Source organism: Podarcis tiliguerta (genome assembly GCF_965153285.1).
Source record: "Podarcis tiliguerta genome assembly, chromosome: 1".
NCBI classification, from domain to species: domain Eukaryota; kingdom Metazoa; phylum Chordata; class Lepidosauria; order Squamata; family Lacertidae; genus Podarcis; species Podarcis tiliguerta.
In genome coordinates, this window is record NC_139534.1 from 43,725,169 (window position 1) to 43,742,462 (window position 17,294).

General features: G+C 42.7%; 1 long non-coding RNA gene across 1 annotated transcript; it reads left to right on the plus strand.

Annotated features, from left to right (window-relative positions):
- Positions 1-8,442: 8,442 nt before the first annotated feature.
- On the plus strand, positions 8,443-16,233 carry LOC310672144. The gene is made up of 3 exons (XR_014508428.1): positions 8,443-8,667; positions 13,585-13,722; positions 15,477-16,233. It is a non-coding gene; the product is annotated as an uncharacterized lncRNA (long non-coding RNA).
- The last annotated feature ends 1,061 nt before the right edge of the window (positions 16,234-17,294 follow it).

The window sequence follows — 17,294 nt, forward strand, 5'->3', positions numbered from 1 at the left end:
TGAAGTCTTGCTTCTCTCCACCAGCACTATTTTGTTAGTGAGCTAACTTTGTAGAGAGGGAGGCCATGTGTCCTCCTTTATCTGAGGGTGGGCCTTCCCAGTGCTGGATTTACTTATAAGCTAAACAAGCTATAGCTTAGGGCCCCATTCTCTTGGGGGCCCCCAAAAAAATTAAAGGGGAAAAAACTGGATGTACATTTCCAAAATATAAGATAAAAAACAAATAAAATAAAACCTACATCAGCAACAGTGTTTTGTGTTGCGTAGGCTCCTATGATGTAAGTAATGGGCCCCGCCTGCTAGCCTGCTCCCTAAAATATCACTGGTTTGCTCATTTCTATATATAGGGTGCCTACATTCTGCATGGACTGGTTGCATGGCAACATGTGCAAATGGCTTTAGATACCTATTAGGTCCATAAATTACCATATAGCATATATTCAACACAAAAAACAGCTACAATTGGTTGTTGACAACAGACAGCTAGACATATAAAGGGCCCATTACCTTCAGTAGCTTAGGGCCTCATCAAACCTAAATCCGGCCCTGATCCCGCCCTTTCTTTTAGCATGATCCTGATTAGTTTATAATGTTAGAACTAAAACACACACACAAATATGACTGCAGACTGCGAAGGTAAACATTATCTTGAATTAGCACAACTAACACACTCACTTGAGGTCCCTGTAATGTCATCCAACACTTCTGTTCTCAACATATTCCTTGAAGTAGCTAATTGCTTACATGATCAAATCACTAAGAGACCATCAGCGGTATTTGGGTCATCAGGCCTATAAATCCCAAGTGTAAATTTCACAGCCACCTGATGGTGAATGTTTGTTATGTGATCAGTTACACATATACCAATTACAACCTCACCTGGCCTGCTGCCCACTAATATATCAATGGGATTTATTTCACCAGTCTAAATAGCTTCAGTAAATCCACAGTTATCTAATCTAGTCTTTCAGATAAATGTTTTGTTTCTTCTAGATAAGAAATAATGTGCCATGTAATAATAGCCCACTCCAGGCTGCCCTCCTCATACCATTTGCTTAGCAGTCATTTTGAAATGCCAGACTCAAGTCACATTTATGGCAAACATTTAAAGCGCATGGCTTCCCCAAAAGAATTGTGGAAACTGTAGTTTGCTAAGGCTACTGGGAACTGTAGCTCTGGAAGAGGGTAAACTACAGTTAGCAGGAATCTTTGGAGGAAACCATGTGGTATAGATGCAACCTCAAAGACTGTAGTCCGCCTAATTTTGTCCAGAAATCTCGATTCAGAAAAAGTTTTTCTAACCATTAGAAAAAAACTACAGGACTAGAAACTGAAGCTTAATGCCCCTATGACCACATGTTACTTGCTTCTCCTACCTGTAATTTCCTTACCTTTTACAACATGAAATTTTAAAGTATGCTTTTAGGTATAGATAATCAGTTAGAGGTCCCTTTGACAGTTTTAGGTAGAGTACTTTCTAGAGTAGGAATGGGGAACTTTTCCAGCTTGAGAGCCACATTCCCTCATGGATAACCTTCTGAAGGCCGAATGGATAACCTTCTGGGGGATGTGGCCAGATGTGAAAGTGGGCAGAACAACAGTTATGACTCTTTCCTTTGTAAGGTAGGCTGCATTCCATGCAAATGCCAAAGGTTTCCGCATGTACACACCTCTGCATCCTCCATCCAGGTGAGCAAGAGGCATGAGCAAAGCTCAAGGACACATTCCAGCCAAAGAAAAATACATAAGAAAATACAGAGCAGGACCCATTAGGGATGTATCCTAGGGAGCGCTAGATAGAGAGGATTGAGGTGTGCTGCATGTCCTTTAAGTTCTATGCCACTGGTCTAGACGATGTGGTACACAGCCCTCCTCAGTACTCTTACCTGTAAGCATCAAATAAATAAAGTGGAGCTTATGTCAAAACCAGGACAACAATCCATACTGCTCAAGATCATTGGGGATGCCAGGGCAGTGGTCCTCTTTGGCTCCAAATAAAAGTATCCTGTTTACTTCCCACCACCACACCCAACAAGAGACCCCTAAATTCTAATGCAAACCACAGTTTCTTATACCTCCTTCCAGAATGAGACCACATCAGAGGGCAAAGAGCTAAAGCTCCCACCAGGGTCCCAGCCTGGACTGGAGACTCTGTGCTTGCAGTTTGCAGATAGATTTGGGGAGGGGGGAGGGCTAATGAAGACAGACCCCGTGGGCCAGATGGGAATCCTCTGCAGGCCATATACAGCCTGCTGACGGGCAGCTCTGCACCATCCCTGCCCCAAATGTAGGGAAAGAGGGGTAGAAGAGAGATAAGAACTTTTCAGTCATTTTTGCCTGCAGCAAGGCAAGGAAAGGAAACCCTGTGTTTTGTGTTTTGTACTGTATTGTGTTCAGTTACATGCAGTACTTTCTTTTCTTGAAAAATGTTTAGGGGTACTCTCATTTTCCTACCCATATTGAAATACTGCCCCTCAATGAGGCCAAGCTTAGATTCACAAAATGTTTAGAAGTATACATACCCCTGCGTACCCCCAGAAAAAAAGCACTGGTTACATGAATACTCGATGCTATACAAATATCCCATTTGCTCTTAAGTCCAAAAGAAAACCTAATCCTACTGTAGAAGATCATATTTCTCCCACATCCATATACCTTTGAACATGAATCCGAAACTGGAAAAACAAAATCTACAATATATCTCTAGATGAAGCATGCCTTATACTCTAGTTTGGTAAATTTACTCCAACCAGTGCCAAATTTGCATTTACCAATACGTACAGTGTAAATATAGAAAGCAGAAAGGAAACGTTCTCATTATTTAATCCTTTTCTTCCCTCCCAGTAAGCATTTGCCAGATATTCTATGACAATAAATCTGGCTTGATCCTAAATTGTCCTCACATTAATTTTTTAGAGGGGGGGGGATCATTCTGACAAGTACTACCCATTTAATTCTAATGTTTAGCTACAACGGGTAATTGCATTAGTCTTGAAAAGCATTCTGTAAAGTCTACCCCAATCAGATTTTTAATTTAATGCACCATCAGCTGTTTTTATGATAATATTTAATCTGCAGAAACAAAACTAGTGCCCTATGACTATCTATAATATTGGAGAGAGAATGGGGTTTAGCCATTCCTTCCTGAGGGATGAGGCGCTGCTCATTACAGTATGAATAATATATGTGGATATATTTATATTTGCCTTACTGTCATGATGCTAAAAATAAGTAATGGGCTGAATATCTCTATCAATTCTTAACAATTAAGTCTGGGAAATGGGCATCGCAAGGAGAGGGAAGCACACACTGTTGTTTTGCCACAACAGTAGTAATAGCAGCAGTTGTTCTGCATTCAGCCATTTTGTTCAAAAAGGAGGACTATATTCATAAAACATGGGTGGCTCGTACTGTAAGCAATCTGCTGCACCAGTGCTGCTGAACAGCCTCTGTCCATTTCAGTAGGGCTGCCACAGGGATTTGCATGCAAACCGCTGTCGAAATTGGTCAAAGTTGCTTAGCTAAAAGTGCATCCCTCCTTACAGTCTGGGATCAGTACTTATGTACAAGGGCAAATTAGCAGTACTTAGGTCAGCACCGATGGGAGGACGAATAGGAAGCTTACAGCCCAACCCTCCCTGCCTGTTGACTCAGTAGCGAGTCCCATAATGTTTAATGAGATTTTGTTCCATGTAAATGTGCACAGGATTGCAGCCTTGATGTTCTGTTAGGAGCTCTCCAGGCATCCTTTCTATTTTGGGGCATTCAGGATGATTTGTGCCTGTGATGGTTGGTGGGTAATAACAATAACAATAAAACAATAACAATAACAAATTTATTACTTATACCCCACCAATCTGGCCAGGCCTCCCCAGCCACTCTGGGCGGTCCCAACATAAAACACAATCAAACATCAAACATTAAAAACTTCCCTAAACAGGGCTGCCTTCAGATGTTTTCAAAAAGTCAGGTAGTTGTTTATTTCCTTGAAATCTGACGGGAGGGCGTTCCACAGGGCTGGTGCCACTACCGAGAAGGCCCTCTGCCTGGTTCCCTGCAACCTCATTTCTCGCAGTGATGGAACCGCCGGAAGGCCGTCGGCACCATCCTGCTTTAAATATTGCCTGCTAAAGTTTTGAGTGAGCATGTTGCTTCGTTTCCAATCTGAGCATGTCCCATAGCTTCCCGCTGAAATCCTGTAATTTTTTATACCACAAATGTTCATCACGGGGGTCTCACTTTAGTTGCCCTATAGCACAAGAATGTCCCTTGAGTGGCAATAATGCAGTAACACTGGGGAAGCATTGCAGAACAACTAATCGAGCAGAATGGTGTGTGAACGATCCAATATAAATCAATCACTAATGCCCTATTATTACATCAGTGATGTGTTGCAGAATACACCAACAGTCTCTAGGGACCCTGAGCCGCCTATTGGCTGTGGAGATTCCATAATGCAGCGCATGAACACCTGTAGGAATGCTGGAATCCAGGGAATCCAGGTGAAGAGTTGGAACAGGTTGGTTGGATAAATATAGGTGGGGAGAGGCGACAAACAAATTTGGAAATCCCAGCCAACATCTTGCAATGTGGAGGAAGCTTGAAGGAACATAACACTACAGGTTGCGAGAAAGCGGGAGTAACTGTTCTGCCCTTCATGGGAAAGATTCCCACTAAATGCCTGCTAAGTGCAGAGAGAGGCAGAATCAGGCCCTAAGTTTTTGTCATCACAGGAATCTGCTGGTGTGTGTCTCCCTGTGTGAGTATGCATTTGTGTTATCTCCTTATCTTACAACTGAATGTCAACTACCTCCTCCGTCCAAATTATGAAAAATATCACGCAGCGCCCTGACATATTTACAGTAAGTTTGAACTGCTTCCTGCAATAACATAGATTAATGCTATATGAAATCCCCTTTCATATAACTACAGATATAGATCCATACATCCCTAGAGATATTGGAGTGAGCAGTAATTTATGTTATGATATGTTACGTTCCTATCATCATACCGTATCGTAGATCATGATCCAGGCACGAAACCAAACTTCAGGAAAATTTATGATGCAATAACTAAAATGAAGGGTGAAAACTTGCTTATTAAAGTGAAATCTCTGCTCACTAAAAATATATATTTCCCTTTCACATGCAATCACAAAAGAGAACTAATCATTTTGACTGGGAGCTATGGATTTTTTGTGTTTATTTTATTCTCTTATTGTTACATTAAAAAAAAAAATTGGACTTGATAAACGTAATGGTTTTGCATTACGTTCCCAATGTACCTCTAAATGCTCACTTGAGCTCCCTGTTATTAATTTAAGTAGAGAGGGAAGAACTGTGGGAATGGAGTGAAAAATAGTAGCAGTTAACTACTAGTAGTTGTAAGGCAGCACTGCTGAGCGTGAACCTCCAGGGGTAACCTGTAATGATGATCACATATTTGTTGTCCTTGGTCCTCTGGAAGGTGGAAATAAAGCTTAAATTGTAGTTTCACTAAATGGTGACCTGATTACCTATTTAATTCAGGAAATGCCATTGTGCTATTGTAACAGCTGCAAGTGAGAGCAGCAAGATAACTCAAGTAAAACAAACCACTCTGGATGCTGTGCACCCGCCTATTTTTATCCAAACAACTTCTGGGTTTTTTGTGTGTGTTTTTTTGTTATCTCCTTCTGTTTGGCGGCTTATTCCCTGGAAATGATGCAGAAGGCTCTTTTTGACTGCTGTGATTAGCTTGTTTGAAAGCTTCCTCTCCTTCTCCCCCCACCCCACCCCCCGCCGTCGCCACCCAGCTCTTCTTACCCCTCCTCAAAATTCTCCCTGTCATAAATTTTGCATTACTTGGTGCACACAATAATGCGACATAAAATTAAATAAACAATTTAATTAATTTAATTAAAATTAAATATTAAACATATTGTGTATGAGGATCCCGTGCCTTTGATTTAATTGGGCAGGAGTACCCAAAGCAGTTTGGGTAACAGTGAAAAATAATTAAAAACAACAAGTATGGTTGCCTCTGGGCATGAAGAATAGTCGGGGAGCTTCCTCCTGAGAAAGGTTTACTTAATTAAAACTAAACTAATCTTGCAGAAGAGGAGGGGGGAAACTTGATAAGCATTTCATAATACAAATCATAATCCCCAAAAAGTGAAGCGCATATTCCTTCTACACGGCACATGAAGAGAAACTTAAATCGTTTTTGTTCTGCCACAAGGTGCTCTTTGGCCACACATCTGAACACTCAACAGACACACTTAGATGGCCTAGATAAATAAGTTTTTGTTTTTTTAAAGGCATAAAAGGCCCACTGTCTTGAGAACTGGTACTTCAGCTAAAACACTCTTTATTGCTTCTTAACATTACAAATATATAACAACATGCAGGAAAGCACAGTAATCGTAGTCCCTTTCCTTCCTTTAAATCCACAGCTTTTCTGCCAGCTCCAGTCACCTTATTTAAAAACCAAGCCATGACTCATGTTGGCAGGTGGGCCTTTTGGTTACGTTTCCATATGCCAAGAAGAAGGGCTGTGCTGAGCTTTCACAGACATCCCTTAAAACACCTTCCATTCATAATACACCATATTCTTTTCCTTCGGCCCGCCGCAGAAGGATAGGAGCTGATTTACACACAGCATCCTATCAATACATGGTTTTTGCCAAATACTTGCAGTTATACAATCCACAGCGGCTGGGGTGCAGGGGGGGGGGGGGAGGCGAGGAATCCGAATGCTATGAAGAAGTTGGATATGTCCCAAGGTAGCACACTGTACGAGCCAGACATCAAATAGACCGGCTTAGAATTGCCACACAAACCACTGTCCTCCAATGGGCTTACAAAAACGTTGACAGGTTTTATAGCCTGATTCAAAAACAAATGCCTTCTTTTAACACGTTTGGCTGCGGCGACAGTCGCAAGAAAATTATCTTAGCAACCTGGTATTAAGTGAATGTATTGAAATACGTTCTAATTAACATTTTAGGTGGATGGTCCCGACATGAGAGAGTCTTTTAAGCTTGTCTTTTAAAGTCACTGTTTTGTCTGGAGGGAGCTTTGTGAAATAGGAATATACAAGTGAAGACCTGTGTCAATTTATGAATGTTTTGGATGTATTATACATTCTCGGGTGGGAAACCTCAGGCCCAAATGCAGTCCTTCAGGCCCTTTTATTTGACCTTCAGAACACTTCCCAAGCCGCACTTCCTCAATGGCCCTGCTTTGCCTGTTCCTGCTGTCCAAATGGTTTTATTTACTTGAAATCTGTCCTCAACTTCTGATAATGCCTCTTGCGTAGTTGGACGGAGGACAGTGACGCGTCTTTGGGTGTGTGCAGAAAACTGGATTACTGTACAAAAATGAAGTTTACCTTAGTTGTTCTGCATCTGACCCTGCCCACAACTAGAATGTGGCTCTCAGAAGGTTGCCCAGAAGGGAAGGTGGCCCTCAGATTTAAAAAGGTGCACCACTGCTACTCTATGGCCCCATTCATAGAATAAACTACTCCCACTATTAACCACACCATTAAACCACTAGAATACCACTTTAAACAGCCATAGATTCCTCCAAAGAATTCTGGAAGTTTCTTAAGGATGCTAAGTGGTGTTAGGAGACCCCCTAGTCTGCTTCCAGAGCAGTAATAATAATAATAATAATAATAATAATAATAATAATAATAATAATTTATTATTTATACCCCACCCATCTGGCTGGGTTTCCCCAGCCATACTGGGCAGCTCCCAACAGAATTAAAAGCACCATAAACCATCAAACATTAAAAACTTCCCAAAACAAGGCTGCCTTCTAAAAGTCAGATAGTTGTTTATTTCCTTGACATTTGATGGGAGGCCATTTCACAGGGCGGGCACCACTACTGAAAAGGCCCTCTGCCTGGATGCCTGTAACCTCACTTCTCGGGAACCACCAGAAAGCCCTCGGAGCTGGACCTCAGTGCTAAATGATGGGGGTGGAGATGCTCCTTCAGGTATAGTGGGCCGAGGCCATTTAGGGCTTTAAAGGTCAGCACGAACACTTTGAATTGTGCCCGGAAACATACTGGGAGCCAATGTAGGTCTTTCAGGACTGGTGTTATATGGTCTCGGCGGCCACTCCCAGTCACCAGTCTAGCTGCTGCATTCTGGATTAGTTGCAGTTTCTGGGTCACCTGCAAAGGTAGCCCCACGTAGAGCGCATTGCAGTAGTATTCTCAGAATGGCTTAACAATCTTTACACAATCTTTCAAAAGGAACTTTGAGAATTTCTCAGAGCTCTTGGAGGGGGATGGGGTCTCCTAACTGTGGGATAACCAATCTCCTATAACCAACATGCTTCAATCTAATTAATGCACAAAGCGGTTAATACCATAAAGTAAGCTGTCCTGCCGGCTTAGTGAGGTCACTTCCTGTTACCATGGGAAGAAATGGGTAAGCAAACCTATTGTTAACCTCCCAGTCTACCTGAGAAGTTCAATTAGGGAAGAGGCTTCAGGTTGTTGGTTGCTGGTTGCTCCAGCTCAGACTGCATGGCTCTCATTAGCCACTCTTGAGTTCCTATACCAGTTATTTAGGAACTTTCACCATTTTGTAACTAAAACAAGTTTCCTGCCTGTGCAACTTTTTCTGAATGCTATATGGAAAAGCACATGAATCTGACCTTTGGAGAGTTTGTAAGTAAATCATTTTAAACTTCCCTAACATGTTGTCTTTTACTATGCTAGGGGGAGAGGAGAACTTTGGAACTCACTTTAAAGGACAGATTTTAAATGTCTAACAGCCTATATTTCCATGCTTTACTTGCTGCATACATTGATATTTTAAATCTCTGCTGGGGTTCACTCCCCAAAGAATACTTTCCTCAAACTAGGATCTTGGTATTCAGTAATTCTCCTTTTACACCTATTTCCCTTCTGCACCAACACCAGCACTCTTAAAAACATTACAGCCCCCAGGATTATTGAGGAGAGGGGAGCCATGACTGTTCAAAGGGGAATCTTAGTACTTTAAACATATGATGTGAATGTGGCCTATAGCAATTCTCCCTTTATCTTTCCTTAGAGTCCCGCTACCACATTCACACATAAACACACTATAGGCACTCACAATCGAACAGCTGACCTCAACAGGGTGCTCTAGTCTCTTTCCTGCCATGCTCCTTCCCACCAGCAACACAAAGCCTATCCATTCCTGGGACTTGAGCTCTGACATATAATTAGCATTCTATTGCACCTGAGCCAATGGACTTATCTTAATGAACGGCAGCAGAAGCTCTAACAGCCAATAGTCTTTGAGGTCTGAAGGAGTGTTCTGCAAGTTGTTGGGGGGTTTCGTTTTTGTCTTGCTTACTTTCTGTTTTCAATTACCGTATTTACTCGAATCCAATGCTCACCTTTTTTGGCCAAATTACGTTGTGAAAATTAAGGTGCACATTGGCACAGTACAATAAAAATAACAAAAATACCTCCTAACCTCAACTCCCTAAGCCATTTCCAGCAAGTTTAGGGTTCATAGTGGGGCAAGAACCACTATATATTGGCAGATATGTGCTCTGTGCCCTGCATGTTTACTCAGAACTGTGGTGGACTTTGGGCTTTCAAATTTCAGCGGCACCCTGTGTAACACCAACATTTAGCACCAGCCCCTGCCTATCACCTTCCATTCTAAGTCATGGTTGCAGCCCCCCTTTGGCTCAGTGCCAGTGTGGGCAATTCAGTCACACTCCCCCAAATCCACCACTGCTCAGAAGTCCAGCTGAGCTCAGGTAAGTAACGATGTGCACGTGAGTCTGCCGTGTTAATTTTACATGCAGTTTATCTCTCGGCGGCCGTGATAAGCGCTCTAAATTAACCAATGCTGGCTTTGCCTTTCCAGATTGTCAAGCAGGCAATTCTTGTGTCTTATCAAACTATCTCCACGTGTCTCTGTGAACAGCGCCTTTTTGTCCCACAGTAAAACCAAAACACATGCACGGAGGGTTCGCTTCCAAAATGAAAGCACTGGAATAAGCAAAGGAAGCAGCATAAAATGCGTTGCAGGCCATGGAAGCATTAAAGAGAAGTGAGGCAACGTGCAGTGCAGACAGGCTCTGCCACCCTTTGCACTCTTTGCAACATTAACCCATGTGCATTTTATAGTCATTAGCAACTGTACTAACAAGAAGTTGTGTGCAGGGAGAGGTGCTTTTACACTGCTGTGCAGGCCTGAAGCTTCTACTTTGGCCATTCTTATGGCTGAAAGGGTGACATTCGCATCTCCTACCTTTAATTCCTTGCGACTTTGAGAGAGCCATACGATTTTAAGCTCCCTAAAGAAACTTTGTTTGACGCCCTCCTCAAATAAGCAAAAAAGGTTCTAACTTAAAAGCTTCTTGGCCTTGACCATATTCCCTGCCAATTAGATCCATGAGTTGTGTCAGGTTTCAGAAATGAAATGTTAATCCAGACAAGGCAGAGGAGCTAAGACCATAGCTCAATGAAAAAGCACATGGATTGCATGCAAAAGGTCCCAATTTAAACACCGCCCCCTCCGCCTCGCTTCTCCGGGTATGACTAAGAATTGGAAAGAATTCTGTCTGAAACCTTAGAGAGCAGCTTCCTGTGTTGAGCTAGATGGGCTTATAGTATCAGGCAGTGGCATGTGATGAATTTTTTCGTAGGGCAACAGTTAGGGCCAGAGGTGCCAGTTTACAAGAGCAATTGGGGGAGGGGGGCGATGTCGTGCGTGTGATGTAGTGACATCCCAACATCACTGGGCTGAAGCTTCCCAGGCTGAAGCTTCCCAGTATCTGGCAGGCTACTGGAGACCTGCAGCCTCCTTCCCCAAGCTGGGCAGGCTTTGGGAAGATGGAGGAAGGGCTCTTGGACCCCCAGAGCATTGCACCACCTTCTAATTTACAGTTAGGCAACTAGCATAGTTCCCACCCCCACCCCACCCCGCCAGCCCACAGACCACACATCTCTGATATCAGGTCCCATCAGCCTATTTTAGATGAGGTTGTGCTCCCCATGAAGTAACGGGTTGGCAACTCGGAGGTGCTGGAGAAATCAGGCATTAACCGTGCTCATTCCCTAGTCCAGATAGGATTCCTACAACAACACAGAGATGTGCAACTGCTGTTCATACCATCTTTCATGACTCAAAGAATCTCGGTTACTTACAAGAGTCTTCAGATTGCCCAAGGTGTACTAAGGCACTGTGCCTAGTAGTATTCTGTTCCATTATAAAATAATATTATGTCTGGGTAGGCTTCCCTGAATACAAAAGTTCTTAGTAAAAATGTTTTTACACACACACAGAGTGGGGGGAGGGATGCATACACACACACACCAGTGGTGAACTATGCCAGGAAGAAGAAAAATGTGATTGCCAGAAAGATTTCCAAAGTACAAAACAGATGTTAAACTCAGCAAGCAGAACAAAACAAAAATACTAGTAATGTTAGTAATGCTACACCCACAAAACGTCACAAATCTGTTGCACACCTACGAAGCTATCACAAACTTCCTGATCCAGCATGCACAATAAACACAAGAGCATGATTCTGATCCTTTAGAGCAGGGGCAAGATGTTCTTAGATGACAACTTCAATCATCCCTGATGAATGACTCTGCTGGCTGGGACTGATGAGATCTGGGTTCCCACAGCATTTGGAGGGCCACAAGTTTTCAGAGTTGGTGGGGGAAATGTCACAGAATTTAGTAAAAACAAGATCAGAAGATGGTTGTTGGTTGTTGTTGTTAGCACAACAACTCTTCGGCCAGACCAAAAGCAGTGCAAATGCCAAGGTACATCCAGAAAGACATGTTTAGAAGTTTGGTTTGTGACACATGGTGAAGAGCTCAAAGCAATTCTTCAATCTAAACAGCATGGGCTGAATCTGATGATCTGCTGCAGAGTCATATCTTCATAACAGCCAAAAGTGAAGCTAAAATTTGAGTGAGGCGTGCCACCCCCAATTAGTGATTCAACTCATTGATGCTAATAAGATAACTCTGCCGAGTAAGTGATGCCAGGTCTGGACAGGCCCTTTTAGAGTTGTCATTCAAAGATTCTCATGATTGCAGTTGCTTGAGCGTGAAGAACAAAGGTTTCTAGTTACAGAACCAATGCCATATACTCCTTTGATTTTGCAGAAATATTTGCTGCAAACCCAACATTCAAATTCTTCTAGCATTGGCTGGCATCATTCGAAGATGCCTATCGTGTAACAGTAGTAACGTAAAACAAATGTCTAGATATTAGATAGGTCTGTTTGGGATAAGCATTCACTAGGTTTCCAGGTTGCTGGGGGTTTTATAATTACAGTTTATTGCAGGACACCAACACGCAGATAGCAATAAATGTGTTGCCTGAAGATGATGTTCTTTGATACATTGGAGGGTTCATAATCCTTTGTAATATACTCTAGCTTGAATCCTTGCTTTCTGTGTGTAAAATATTTCCAGAAAATTCTGGGTGTGCTCCAACCCAAGCAAGGCACTTTTGAGTTTCGCTGTTTTGAATGGGAAGGATGTAAACATATGCTCTGCTCCAAGGGATTATTATTCATATTATTTTATTTGTTAAATTTCTATACCGCCCTTCATCCGAGGATCACAGTGGAACTTCACAGTGGAGCTTAATTATGGCTGCATCAGGCCACCTATAAGCTGTAGAAAATGAACTTCCAAAATTACTAATGACCCTGCTTGCTACAGATTTTCTGTGTATCATTTGAGGCAAATTGTGGTCGCCCACAACAGGCTTAGCTGGGGATAGCAATCAGCGCTGGATGGAGCCCCAGTGGGCCTGGGAGCTGCCATTTTAGTTTCCTACAATCCCCATACATTGCATTATTCTAGAGCATTGAATGAAATTAAAAGGTTGGCTCCCAGACCCCCAAGGACATTCCCCATGATATCTCCAAGGAACACTGCATTGGGGAACATTGGGGAAAATTAAACAGCAGCCTACTAGGGCAGGATTCAGTGACGGACACTGTAGCCCTCAAAAGATTATGTGTAAGGACACTGGACCTCTTTGTCATCATGGCTAAACATAAGTGAATTTCAGATATTCAAGATGGCTTTGTATTAGAGCTTGGACCTGTTGCTTCAGTGGTGAAGTAACTCAAGAGTGAGAGTTTATATAGGAGCTGGCTGTTAGGCAGATGCTGATTCTGGCAGGTGCTTGCATGCATTTCCCCTTCCTCCTAAGTAGCCTCATAGGCAGTTGACCAGCCACTTTGCCAGCAACTCTGAGGCTCTTGCATGGCTCATCATCTCTGTTGCTCCCGTGGTCCTGAGAGTTTTGTCCTATTAAGGACTGGTGGCTGTATGTTTCTCTACCTACAAGTTTAAATGTCATGACTTCCTGCAAAGAATCTTCTTATTATTTCAGCAAGGGTATTGAGAATTCTTACAGCACAGCATGAACATAATAAAAACTAAACTAAAAACAGCAACTGCAGAAGCCAACACTGCAACAAATAGACTCTCACATCTCTAGATCCTAAAAGTAGCAAGCAAATGGTATAAACAACAAGGCAATATGAAAGCTTGTGCAAATAAGAATATTTTCACTTCATATGTCAAACTTATGACCACAAGGGCCAGGCATGCGGATCTAGAGAGGACATACAACAGGTGATGTACCACCCATAGAAAAAGCCAGTTCTCCAGTCCCCACCAGCCTGACCCAGAGATGGACCTTCCCAGATGACTTCAAAGCATGGGCATCATACAAGAGTAAGTGGTCCTTGATTTCAATCCTGATTTCAAATCATATAAGGCTTATCCACGTGTTACACTTAAAACAGGTAGAAGTTGTCTCTACACAAGTACTAGTGTGGAAGGGTTACGGCTTAGTGCTAGAGCATCTGCTTTGCATGGTTCCAGGTTCCAGGTTCAATCCCTGGCATCTCCAGGTAGGGCTTGGAGATAGCCCTGCCTGCAATCCTGGAGAGCCACTTCCAGTTAGTGTAGACAGTACTGGGCTAGACAAACCAATGGTCTGACTCAGTAGAAAGCAGCTCCTTATGTTCTTAGGCATTTGTGAGAAACAGTGTATATTTGTTGATCTGTGCAGCTCAGTGATTCATGTACACAGACTGTACATTTGTCAAACTTAGCATGTGAACACCCCTATAGTGTTGTTGTTGTTTTTGTTTCGGTTAATACCAACATTTTTAATTGTGCCAATAAATACTTGGGAAGCCAGCAAAGCTGTTTCAAAACTAGCAAGATGTGTTCTGCATTTTGAACTAATTGCAGTTGCCAAGAGATCCTCAAATACAGTCCCACTGGCAGCATTCCTAGTGAAGGCTGGGTGTTACTGGAGCATGGATAACCATGACAAAGCTACCTTCTGTCCAGGTGGGGTTCCTCCGCACCACCTAGGCTGGTGAAAGTGCTTTGTGTCACTAATGCTGTTTGAGCATTCAAAGCACTCCCAGTCTGCCTATCTGATCTTTAAGAGCAATGCTATCCAGAAAATATTGAAAATCCCACATGTAAGGGCATCTTGACGGAAAACGTTTTTTAACAGAGAACCAGCGTGTGTTTGTGTTTTAAAGATGCAGTCTATACTCACCTGCCTACAGACACTACTGCTTTCAAGGAAACATAAGCAGGTCAAACAGACCATCTACTAACAGCAGCCTCATCTTGTCTTGATGTTGAGCCAGCGGTCATCCATATGCTGATGACATTTTACTCCACTCAGAGGGTAGAGTAATGACATTATCTCACTCAAAGGGTTCATGGAGATTGAGGACAGAATGGAGGACAGGATAGATCTCTAGAAAACATCATAGCACAGATTCCATGGTGCAGAGGGCAGGACTAAAAAGACATGGGCATATTCTTATCGGTACACAGTTGCTTGATTGTTTATTCCTATTGCTTAAGAGGAAATCAAGAGGGTTCGAGATTATGGAGACATGGAATCTTGAGACTAACAGTATAATATAGCTAAAAGCAGATGTGAACTTGCTGCAGAAGCAAAGCAAGGCTCCTAGTGCATGCTTGGGCAAGAGTTTTAAATAAAGCCTTGATGAACACAAGGATTTGGGTAATGGCAGCATGGCAACTGTCTTGAAGATGAATCTAGGGGTGGGACATGGTGTACTGCATTAGGAGCCTTTTGCTCATGAGGATAGAACAGCAAGACAAGGAACTGGGTTATCACTGAGGAGCAGACAAAGATCTGGGGAGTCAACTAGAAAGGACACCGCAAGTTGGGTGGAGATAGGGAAAGAGGCTAAAAGGCTGTGGTCAGATAGATATAAGTAGCAGAGATATGGGTAGGTTCTGGAATGGAGGAACTAAATGAGTAAGTATGAAGCAAGAAGGACCTGGTGTTAGACACATGAGAACCTATGCATGTGTTGCTCATTTTCTGTTATTTCTTACTTACTCTTCATTTTGTTATAGCTAAATTACATTACAATAAATATTTAAGAACATTTGAAATTGTCTGATCTATCACTGTTTGGTTCCAGAGGTGAGGAGACCCCAGTGAATTCCAGGTTTGCATCTTCAAGCAGAGTTATAGGAGCCTTACTGGCAAGTGTTAAGTGTCACATCATAAAACTTCTCATAAAATGAAATTCCGCAGCTACAGCTTCTGGAACTGCCTGTCAAATAGGAGTGGAAACATCTGGGCATGGTACCACTTAGTCCCTACCTGACTAACTGATCCAGAAGGATGCTTGATGGTGTCAAGGGCTGCTGAGACGTCTAAAACAATCAGCATGGCCACATTCTGCCCCCACCCCGATCCTTTTTCTAGCATAGGTCAGGATAACCCTGAGGACAACCAAGGCAGTTTTAGTGGCGTGCCTGGAGATGAAGGACCACCAACCCACTCAAGAGAAAGAGATATTAGCAACTGGTTGGGTAGCTTATCCTCCAGTTCCAGGCTCAGCTTCTTCAGGAGTGGCTTCATGATCACCTCCTACAAGGCAAACAGGCTGTCTCTCTCTCTCCAAATGAAGCATTTACAGTCTCTTGGAACCAACCAGTCATCACACTCCTATCAGATGTTCTAAGCCGTTGCAGGCAAGGATTGGGTAAAACACTGCCAAGTCATACTCCTCAGAGCACCCTGTCCACATCCTCGGGTCACAATAACTGAAATTCATCCATGGGAAAATGACTCTGCAACTACCTAGGTGCCGTGATAGATATGAGTGGTTTTGTTCTCAAAGTTATTTATTTATTTTAAATATTTATACACCACACACTCCACTAGAAAATTTAACAGGGTGGTATACAGCACAAAAACACAATATTACCATAACATCAGTATAAAAAATATCAAAAACCTATTTTAAAAAACTGGGATCTTTTTTAAAAATGCAATTTAAAACAACAACTCTTTCTGAATTCCTATTGGCAAGAAGTTCCACAGGGCAGATCCTGATGCACTAAAGGCTCAGTCCCTAATAAAGGCTGGCTGTATCTCATGAGCAAAAACGTCCCATTGGAAGATCTTGGGGATGGAGGTGGAGCAAAGGGAATCAGATAGTTCTTAAGATGTTTTGGATTCAGTTTGTTTAGGGCCCTTGTGAATTTATACAAGAACCTTGAATGGGACAGCAGATTAGCAACCTTTAAAAATGGGTCAAAGACATTCCCTAGTTCCCAGGTAGGCAGCATAATGACCCCCAGTTGTTGGACTACTCACAATCACCTCTGACCAGTGGCCATGTTGGCTGGGGCTGGTGGGAATTGTTGTGCAACAATATCTGGAGGGCAGAACAGTGACTGCTCCTTCTCTGCCCTTTGGTTATAGAGCTATATTACTCAGGGTTCCCTGGTAAGAGAGAATGACTGTTCAACCAACTGGTAGAGTAGGTATGCCCAAGTATCCAGTGATATGCATGATGCTTTAAGTCTACAAAAATATGTAGATATGTTGTTTTTGTGGCAATGCAAGAGAGTAGCTGTGATTTCAGTTTTGGTGGGAACCTGAGTAGAGCAAAGAGGACTAATATCAATGGGACTGTACAAAAGACCTAACTCCATTTGGGACCTTGTCTTGGATGTCTTTCCTCAGCCAATACTAGTCTTGTTTAGATGCTTGGTTTAGCTTGAACCAGAGTGTCTATAGATCTCTGTCTATTTCCTTTCCCCAGCCCCCCACAATAGCAGCCCCAGGGCAATTTTACATACTAAAAAGGTAAAAGTACCCCTGTCCGTACAGGCCAGTCGTGTCCGACTCTAGGGTTGTGCGCCCATCTCACTTAAGAGGCCGGGGGCCAGCGCTGTCCGGAGACACTTCCAGGTCATGTGGCCAGCGTGACGAATCTGCTCTG